This window comes from Limulus polyphemus, unplaced genomic scaffold (genome assembly GCF_000517525.1).
Source record: "Limulus polyphemus unplaced genomic scaffold, Limulus_polyphemus-2.1.2 Scaffold4222, whole genome shotgun sequence".
Classification (NCBI taxonomy): Eukaryota; Metazoa; Arthropoda; class Merostomata; order Xiphosura; family Limulidae; genus Limulus; species Limulus polyphemus.
This window is the reverse complement of record NW_013669832.1, coordinates 19924-30763: the sequence shown is the minus strand read 5'-3', so window position 1 is coordinate 30763 and position 10840 is coordinate 19924. Positions and strand designations below refer to the sequence as shown.

The window sequence follows — 10840 nt, the reverse complement described above, 5'->3', positions numbered from 1 at the left end:
ACCTGGTTTATGAGCTCGTTGCTGTCCTAATTTTGGATCTTCTTTTTAATAAAATCTTGAAAATGTTAAAAAAAAGAGAGAGAGAAAGGGGGCCCAGCGAGGATGTTTGCCCCGGGGCTCGTGCTGGCTCTTGACGTTCCTGGTACCACTTCACATGGTACACCTTTGTTTTATTCATAGGCTTTCTGTATGAACTATGCCCTCACCTACCCATCTGCCTTCTCAGTGTGGGATTCTAGCTATAACTGTCAGTGGAGGTGTGTATATTTTGGAAGTTATCATTTTCCTAATCTGAAAATGTATTTCCAAACATACTTACCTCTGCTAACACTCTCCCTCCATTCCTCCCCACTAAGAGCCGATGTTAGTGACTAGGATAGGGTAAGTCTCAAAAAAGTGATTATATTGTCGACATTCTGTGCTTGTATACAGTACTTGCGTAAAGGATGTGTGAGGGCTGGTGTAAAGTTTTGCAAATTAGATATTGCCAAGGGCAGTCGAGTGGGGTATAAAGACTGGAGAAAGAGAACATGATGTTTGGATGGCAAAGATGAAGATCGAGAAATACCTATAAGTGTCAGAAGTGTTAAGTATGTTTGGAAATACATTTTTCAAATTAGGAAAATAATAACTTGCATACAAAGCATGATAGTTTTTAAAAATGTAATTTTTTGTATCTATACTCTCATAGATTTCCTTCAGGCTAATAAATGTTATTTTTTACAAGAAATATGTATTGATTTTAATATATATATATATATATATATGAATGTATTGCACCTTCATTTGAAATTTCTGATGCCTTAAATGTATGTACTTAGCCTTTTTATGGTACTTACAAGTTCACAACATAATTTCAGAAACTTATAGTTTAGGTTGTGTTCTTATTTTTCTTCTTCCTCGTACTAAGCTGATACATTATTTTTACAAAGCAGTCACTGTTCATCATCCAGTGCACAAACAATATGTAAATGCTAGATCAGTATCAGTGAAGAAATGTATGAGCTATGTTTTGATGAATCAGAACGTTGATGAACCCAAATTACTTTATGTGTTCTAATAACATTAATTCTTTCAGTATGTATGTGCTTTCTACATTATTGCAATTTATTCGTGGAACCTTAACTATGATAACTGAAATATCAAGCAAATGTACAAAAACAATGTTATCACCAATACCTCAAAAAAAGTAAATTATGAAACTTACTTACTCTGATTACACAAAGTGCATGTCACATGTTAACTTCCATGTGCAATATACAACTGAAACCATTACTTTAATCAGGAAGCTGTTTCTGAATATCAAAATGAGAGTTTAGTGAAAATATCTGTCACAAACTTCTATACGGCAAAAGCTTACTTTTAAGTGGATAATTTTTATCTCTGAGAAGAATGAAATGCATACAGACTCTTTTAGATTTCATAATAACTCCAACTTTTGTTTCTTGTGAAACTTGCTCACTGCAATGATGATAAAGTCAAATTAATAAAATCTTTTTTCCATTACTAAACAAGTGGGTTTTGATTACTGACATGGAGGATATGACCACAGTTTTTGTTAAAACCTTTTTTTTCCATCATTAAACAAGTGGGTTTTGATTACTGACATGGAGGATATGACCACAGTTTTTGTTAAAACCTTTTTTTTCCATCATTAAACAAGTGGGTTTTGATTACTGACATGAAGGATATGAATAATACTATAATGCAAGAAGATAGAAATGCATGGTATATTCATATACCACAGAGTACAGCACCATACAATAAAAAATTTCTGTGTACAAAAGTATAGGGTACAGTGATATATTTGACTTGATTGCAAAAAGTGTGTGAGTGGTTCTTTGTACTGTTATTCAAAATAATATGTTTTACATGTACTTTGTAAAATTATCGCACAATATTTCATAGAAGAAAGCTTTCCCAGTTCCAGTAGGTCTCCTTACTTAAATTAAGTTGTTTATGATAGTTAATTTTAACATGCAAATACTTCTAATGTATTGTAACTGATGTGTAGGCAGCCCATGGGATTACTGGGTTTAATCATTGGATTCAACTTTACATTTGTTACAAAGAAATGTATTTGGATTTTGGGTGGTGCTGTTGTGAGCAGAGCACACAAGCCACCAACTCGAGGAAGTATAAAGAACTCGCACAGAAATAACTGAATACAGATCAAATAACTTCTTTGTTTATGTACTGTTGAACAGTTCATTTATATCGCAACTCTCAAGGTTATCTTGAAACAACACTAACTCTAAATCATTGAATTCTTCACTTTGAAAGTCTAGATGTTCATTAATAACACCTTCTATCATGTTCAACAACGTAGACACATCATTAGTTATCAAATAAGTTAACATGAGAAATTCTCTCAGTCAAAATCTTCTAAGATATTTTTCAGTAGTTCCACTATGAATGTTATAGAATCTACTATTTCTTTAGTATAGTTAGTATTCTTCACTTTATACGTTATTGAACCTTAAGAGAAACACTATTAGATGAGATTAGAAATAGTATACTGACAAGGAGTTTTTGTGGCAAACTTCTTGTAGATTCTGAAACAGTACAACCTCATCTCACCCATAGCTATCTCGATTTTCATTTGCCCTCTAGGAAGGGTAGAAGGAGCTAAAAAATCTACCAATGGCAGCAAATCCTCACTTTCTCGATTGGCATTCTCATGAATAGATGTGTGTTTTACATTCTTGATGTGACTGCACAATTTTTAATTTTGTTTGATTACTAATTAATATCAGTTTCAAGTTCAAGTTTGTATTTGTTTGTTTTTGAGATGTTTCTTTTTCCCAATTTTCTATTTTGTTCATATGAATTCGGGTTTCTTATGGTGGTTGTTAATTTTCCCACCATAAGCAGACAGCAGTTAAAACACTAGGCTTCGGTTTCAAGTTTCACGATATCTGCTGAGGAAGCACAGACTTTCATTCATGGAAGTTCATGTCTTATGTTCGGGCGGCGATTATTTCCTTTCAAGATAGGTATTTATCTTTTTCCCAGGAGATCTGTGGTAAGTTTTTCACACTCCCTGTAGAGATGCCCATGTTCAATGAGCTTATGTGAGCTCGTGTGTATGGATCTAATTTCCAGACTCGATATTTTACATCATTCATGTCTTCATAGGTCAGTGTTGTGTAAGTTCGAATTTTATACTTCTTTTACCATCTAGGTTACTTTAGTTTACAACTTTTGTTTAGAGTTTGTTTCTTGCATTAATTTGGTTTGATATTTTACATTTTTTCACAGTTAATGTTATTTATTTACAAGTTATCTTTACTGCTACTTGCATCTAATTGGGGATAAGTTTTGGGTCATTCTTTGTTTTTGTTAACTGCATGCATTTTTATTCTCATGTTCTTTAGAGTAAGTTTTGTTTTTCTGTCCTTTGTCTTATAGTTTCTTTGAGTCGATTTCTATGTTCTATGTTTAAGGGTCGTTTATCTTATCAGTCTCTTTATTGGTTTTGTTCTTTAGGTGTTACTTATTGTTTTAGGTTGACTTTCTTAGTTTTGCAAGTGTGTTACTTTTAAGCACTGTGTAGACTACACGTTTCTAAGTTTTTGTTGGTTCATTAGTTCTGTGTATGTGTACTTTCTTCAGTTTATTTAGTTTGTCTTTTTAGCTGCACTTCACAACAGTTCTGTTCTTTTACGGGTTTTCTTTGAGGGTTTCTGACCTCTATTTTGCCTTCCCTCTACTCACTTCCCAGATCTCCTCCTCGGGATTGTACCTTGTCCAGTCATCTTGCTCAGTCTGTTTGTGTCCTACTACACAACAGAGCTGTCTAATGTGTGGAGCCCACTCAACCAGAAGTTTCTCCCATCCTTCTTTGTCTACCTGTGAGTTTAAAGTCCCTTTTTTATCTGTCCTGGCCGAATACTTATCTGCAGTTACGTCACTTCACTATGGAGTCCTACCTCTCACTTTGATGGGTTTTTATGCCCCAGTGTCATGTTCTTTTTTGTTTCCTCTAGGTGAATTTTGCGTTCCTGTTCTGGGCACTCACAGATGGTCTTTCTTTAGCTCTGTGTGTGTTTTGTGGAGTGGTATGCTTTTGCACATCATCTTCACTCATTGAGTCTTCAGACTCATATTTTATTGATGACAGGCTTCTGCTCTCCTCTTCCTGTGCCCGGTCAGCCACTCACAGCTGCTTCCTTCTTCGAGAATCTTCTCAGGTGGGTTTCTTTTCTGGTTGTAGAAGTCCTTTACTACCTCCTCACAGTATCTTATTCATCTGGGGGTTCTCTTCACTTCATTTTTTAGTTGAGCCCAGCCTCTTCCACTTTGACTCCAGGATATTGAGTGGACAGTAACGTTTGCCATACCTTCTCCTTTTCTCTATGTCCAGGAGGTTCTCTCTCTTGTGGGCTGTGGTTTCCTTGGAAATGTTCATTCCCTTGGGTTAGACACACATGCATTTCCTTCATAGGATACATCTCGACCAGTGGAACTTCCCACATGATCCCTTAGACCATCCCCTTTTATTTGATTTCCCTGAGGTTTTTGGTCGGTGGTCAGGCAAGGAGGCTATTCTCCATATTCACATCCTGATAACTTGGCAGTTCATTAGGCTCTGTATCCTCCCTTTCCTGTAGGGGAGAATGGTTTTGGTTCTCTCTGGAATTCCACTATCATTAGCTATATTACCAAGAAAGGGGGAACTGCTTACCGATCTCTGTCTGGTCAGACTCTGGATTTTGTCTGTTGGGCCAATGACCTTGAAGTGACTATTCTGACGGGTCATGGTCCCCGAGTTCTGATTCTTGTGGTCGATCTCTTATTGCATCCCCACCGGGTTCTCCACAGAGTGGTCTCTTCATCCTCACATTTTTCTGTGGGTGTGTTCTCAACAGAGAACACTGCATATTTGTATGTGTTTCTCATTCACTGGTATGCCACACTTTCTTCCTTTTAGTCTTCAGTTCCCACCCTTCAGCTGTGGAAATAGATGTTTTCAGTCAAGATTAGAGGAGTCTTCACCTGTATGCCTACCCTTCGATTTGACTCATCTTCTGGGTCTTTTCCCCTTATTCAGAACCAAACCTTCTTGTGCTCTGTTGGATCTTCTGTATTGGCCACTCATGTGTGGTTCCCTCTGCTCTGGCCCTTCATGGAGCAACAGACCCTGCCCCTTTCTCTGCCCTGTTTGCTCCTCTGTCCACCACAATAGGTCATTTTTCATTCCAACATTACCATACTGTATCTTTTAGTGTCTTTTATCTGGTCCCATGCCTCAGCTCAGGGACTCGCCTCTAGTGTCACACTTTTCCTTGCCTACACTGTTTACCCTTTCTCATTGTCTATGTACCAAGAGCATAAGTCTTGCTTTGGTCACTGGTCTTTTTCCCAGGGCTTCCATCCCTCCACTACTTATGTTCATCACCTGTCCCAGCTCATCATCTAGTTGTTTGTTTAGGAATTGTCTGTTTCAATTGTTGCTCTTTATAGAGCTGCACTGTTGAACTTCCTCCTTTCTCCCTCTTCCAGAAAGTTTCTTTTCCCTGGGTTGTTCCATTTCTTTCATCTGGTCCATTTGACATGTTTCCTTTGTTCTGCCAGATTGGGATCTCCATAGTGTTTTTCCTGTCTTGTCTGGTTCTCCCTTTGAACCCATTGTAATATTTTTCCTTGTAAGATTTTCTCTTACAACCTCAGTCCTACCCCTTCTGGCATGTGGTCTTTGTCATTCTGATTTTTATGACATCCATTATCATTCCTCATATGTTTTTCATTATCTGGATCCATCATTCCTTCCCTAGACTTTGGCTACCCAGGTAGGTTGTTTTGCCTTTTCTCCTTTTTCCTTTCCTTCTTTTTCCCACCTGTATTCCCATTCGTTTCCAGATCATCTCCTTTGTCCAGTTTGTTCCCTGTTCTGTTCTGTAGCTTGTGCTGTTTCCTTTTGATGTTCTCGTTCCTGTCTCATTGTTCCATGGCATTCCTTCACCCCAGTGACAGACATGTGTAGAATTGCCACAGGAGGGAGACAACATCTGCCTGAAGAAGAAACAGCAAAGTTGTGTAGAGAAAGAGTGATGAAAGTTTAGGGAGTTATCTGCATCCTGGTCTGAACGATCCCCCCCCCAACAATGGCAGAGTCAAGCAGCTAAAGACAGAGTTAGGTGATGAATTAGGAGTGAAGAAACAATATGTAGAAGTTAAACAGCCAGGGACACATCCAAATACGCCAGGTGTAGGAGTTGATGAACCCAACCTGTTACTGTAATAGGAGAGAGATCAGGAGAAACGTCATCATATTATTATTTTTTCCTCTTTTTTTCTTGGTGGTGTATCTATATCTATATATCACTTTTTTTATCAATAACTATCTATCATATATATATATATACACACACACATCCTGAGGACCATCACTCATGGACTTCATGAGTAAAGCAGATAGGGATTTTTGCCCATCCCTATTGACCCATGATTCTTACAATCCGGGTCTTTCTGCTTTTCAAAATAGCAAAACGTAGTCACCCATTGCACTGTCTCTGGTTGGTCATTCCTCCGAACCTCCCAATTCCAGTTCCCAGTCGCTGGAGTGGTGGACCATGGAGATTTCCTCATGAGTGGGTTTTGTATATCTACTCACTTGATGAGAATAGGGATACCATCGTTATGCTTCATATTATACACACAATATGGCATGAAATCTATTATGCAAGGCACTTCCACTGGATGTTTTCTACCCAGATGGACCGTACTTGACATAATCCAATGTATACCAAGGGGGTTCCCTCTGATGTTTTTGCCTGGGTGGACCTCACTTGGCTATCTTGATATCAATCCAAGGTGCTTCCCCAGGATGTTTTTGCCTGGGCGGACCACACTTGTAGATTTTACCTATTGTTGTTATGCTGCATATTATACACACAATATTGCATGAAATATATTATGCAAGGTGCTTCCACTGGATGTTTTCTGCCCGGTTGGACCACACTTGACATAATCCAATGTATACCAAGGTGCTTTTCCTGGGGCAGACTACACTTGTTGATCTTACAAACTTATGCAAGGTGCTTCCATGTTGTCTTTATCCTTAGACCTCACTTGTCATAATATGTCATATCCCAAGGTGCTTCCTCTGGATGTTTACTGCCTGTGTGGACTGCACTTGGCCTAGTCATATATGGTCCTCTAGCCCTAGCCACATATTTATTTGTTTCCACTCTATGTGTCATCTTATTTACTAGGTGAAGAGCATACTTATTCCAGAAGTATTGCTATACCCCAAGGCGTGCCTCATATTTTAATTGTGGCACACCTGCTTTTCTTATAGTGGTCGCTCTCTGGCTATGGCGGGGCAGAGGTAGTACTGTTTCGGAAGATAACATTTTCGAATACTGAAAATGTATTTTCAATAGGTACTTACCTCCACTTACCCACTTCCCACCCTTCCTCCCCACTGATTTTCTGGTGTTTTGTTGTTTGTATATGCCATTTCTTGAAAGTGAGGGTTGTGCTGTAAGGGTAGAGGGTGCAATGGGATTGGTGGAGGGTGGTCACATGAGCAGCACATGTTGCTGCAATGATGCAAAAAATATTGTGGTATAAAAGTTTGGTGTGCTCTTAAAAAGTTTACCAATGCCTAAAGGGCAAATGAAGGTCGAGATAGCTATGGGTGAGAAGTACCAATTGGAAATACATTTTTGGTGGTAGAAAATGTTAACTTCTGGATTACTGCCATATTTGTCTGGAGTCGAATCAGGTTCTCAGAGCAGGAGTTTGATAGCTCTGTAACCAAAAAATTGAAGGCTATAAAAATTATGGTTTGTTTGAGCAATAATGATTTTATAGAGAGTATTTTACTTTAGTTTCATACATTTTCGAGGGGTGATGGATAAAATAGAGATGATGACATGCTAAGACAAAATGTGTCATGTGGGTCACACTAGTGGAAATTCAGGATATTTTTAAATATTGCCTTGTAAAATTAAGAACGTAAAACCTGTATACTATTAAAATATGGATTATTAGCTAATATTTTATGCTATTCTAATTGGTATAACATAAACAAAAAGTGGTTTGATAAAATTTTGAATGTAAGACATTAAAACCTTGTCTCATGCACAGTAAAGGTTACCCGGGGTGAGAGGGGTAATGCACTAGTGATATTTACTAGTGCTCTGGATACCTTTCTTATTTCTTGATCATGGAATTCAAATGAATGATTCAAAGAATTCTTAATAGTCGCCTGGATTATTTCTTTAGAAATTTGTCTTTGCTGGTCAAACTTTTTATGTAATTCTGCTAAATCAACCATGGTTGCGGTTCCAAGTAACAATTTTAGAACATTTCTGCCTTTATAAATTAAACCATGTTTCTCTACATTACGATTGGATATAGAAACACTGTCTGTTATATTGTTTAGTTCCAGTAATAGATCATCTATCTCATCATGATATTGATTAAATAGTCTTGTAATTTTCAGTTAGTCCTTTCTGTAATATTCTAACCAATTTTAAGATAGTTATTCTATGATGTGTAATATGATATGACATCATATTTTCTCCACTTCCTGCATAAAAGCTAATGCGAGTATCAACGTCAAATGATTTCTCGATTGTTACCGATTCTTCTTGTAAATGGATTAACAATCAAACATACTGTGAAAACGGTATGTCCGCGACAATTATCCATTTATCTCCAGATAATATAAAATTACTTTCTTCGTTGGATACAATGCCTATGTTGTTTTCACAGGAATAATACTTACATTTTGTCTTGTTGCAATTCTAAATTTCAGTACCATAAGGATCCTGGTATACCTATGAATATGTTTGCTGCTAGTACGCATAACAATATGATACTGCATTATTAAACACAATCTTATCCTAGTCATATCTCTTCAGACAATCTATCATATTATTGAATGCTTTTATTATATTTGAGTCATTGTTAATTACTTTCACATCACTTTTAGGTGTATGTGTAATAACTTGAGGGTTAAATCTTACTCTCCTTGTCTTGAGTGTAAGCTATAATTCTGGCTCATCTGCTATTGTTGTAACTATGCGTCACTTTATTGGTTTGCGTTGTTACTGGTGTACTTGGTACATTTTCTTGTGTTAGTATTCTACTTTCATTACTAGGGTCGCTAACTTGAATATTTTTAGTAGTTACGACTTTATCATCTAGAACAACATCCTCTTCTAGTATAGGTTCTTTTACCTCGATGGCTTCGTCATTGTCAGGGGTTATTTCATTTCAGTCTCACTGTTGTCTTCAGTTTCTTTTCACAAGTCCTTACCTTGCTTCTTCAGTTTCGTCTGTTAATTGCTCATACTACGTATGGTTGGGAATTTCTTATTAGCATTAATTCATTAACATATCCTACTTGTTTATATATATTTCTTTCTTAACATTAAGTCACCTAATTTTTTTTCACATAAAAACGTGCTTCCTGAAAACCATTAAATATGCATTTACTTTGTATTTGTATTCCACAAACACTTCAAGTTTAATAGAATATGAATAGATAAAACCTAAGCATGTTATTACAAAATAATTATGAATTGATGGGTTCTGTTAGCAAATATATGTAATGATTTGTATAACTTAACTGTTACTATTTTATTTGTCTGCAGGATATAAGTGGTGCACTTTCTGCTAAAGAAGTTTCTGAAGCCCTTGGAACAGTGGATCTTCTTGAACAAGGTCACAAGGTTGAAGTTTTGCCTCTCCAGGTCCCTTCAGAATTTCCTTACCATTGTACAGTTGATGCTGCAAAACAGCTTGTGTCAACCTGGTGTTGTAGGAAATAAAATACAATCAGTTTTTACAACAATGCAAGTTTTAAGATTGAACTTGAAAGTAAATTAATGTAAGCATTATTTTTTTTGCATAAATTCTATAAGTATAGCATGAGAACTTTTCCGTTTTACAGACTGAGTGAGTGGAAAGAATCTGATGGCATGCGCTTGAAATTAAGATATAATTTCAAAGATTTGTGGAATCTCCTCTTCAAAGAGAAACATATGTAACTTAGTACTTTGATAAGTTAAGGTGCATTAAAGCTTCCTCTAACTCTTGTATATTTATTTTTATTACATGACTAAAATTACATTGTATTTAAAAATGAAAATTAATTTCATTGTTTTTGTTGTATCTGTTTTAAACAGATCACATGTCCACAAGAGAACTTGTAATATTACCCTAATTGTAAATTTCAGTTTAATTATTTTAAAATAAGCTATCCTAATCTGTACAGTGCACTTTGAAAAAAAACTGTTATTTATGTCACAGATCATATATATATATATGTCTTATATATAATAGTGATTATAAAAAGTGAGAATAACAACTGGTTCAGCAAAGAATCTTGTGAGCTTACCTGAAACAAGGTTTTATTTTCCTATTTATTTGGACTAATTGGTCTACAAAAATTTTAAAAAGCAATAACATGCAATTTAAACTGTTTTAATAATTCATGTTTGGTATGGCCCATAAAATAAATTCATATTCAAAACTAGTGGTACTTAAATAAAAAATATTTTTTATAAAAAAATTCAGTTTCTAGCAGTTCATTGAAGACAAAATAGTATTTTTAATTTTCTTTATTTCAGTACGGTATGTTGAGTAACCAGGTAGGGAAGTATAAGTTTTGTTGAGTAACCAGGTAGGGAAGTATAAGTTTTGTTGAGTAACCAGGTAGTGAAGTATAAGTTTGTTAGCTGTAGAAAACATATCACTTTGTTTACAAAATGGTACTGTTAATCATTTCTGGTAGAGTTTTTACTGAACATATCACAAAAAAAAATGTGTAATTTCTGTGTGTAAGTTTGTTGTTAATGTAGGTATTGGTGATGTTTTTTTA

The 10840-nt window shown here is 36.0% G+C and overlaps 1 protein-coding gene across 1 annotated transcript in view; it reads left to right on the top strand.

Annotated features, from left to right (window-relative positions):
* LOC106470796 (ADP-ribosylation factor-like protein 3) overlaps positions 1-10409 on the top strand; it is a 26387-nt gene extending 15978 nt beyond the window's left edge. Inside the window, exon 4 of the mRNA XM_013931361.2 lies at positions 9612-10409. The gene's annotated coding sequence lies outside the window, so the exon portion shown is untranslated. The remainder of the gene's footprint in view (positions 1-9611) is intronic.
* The last annotated feature ends 431 nt before the right edge of the window (positions 10410-10840 follow it).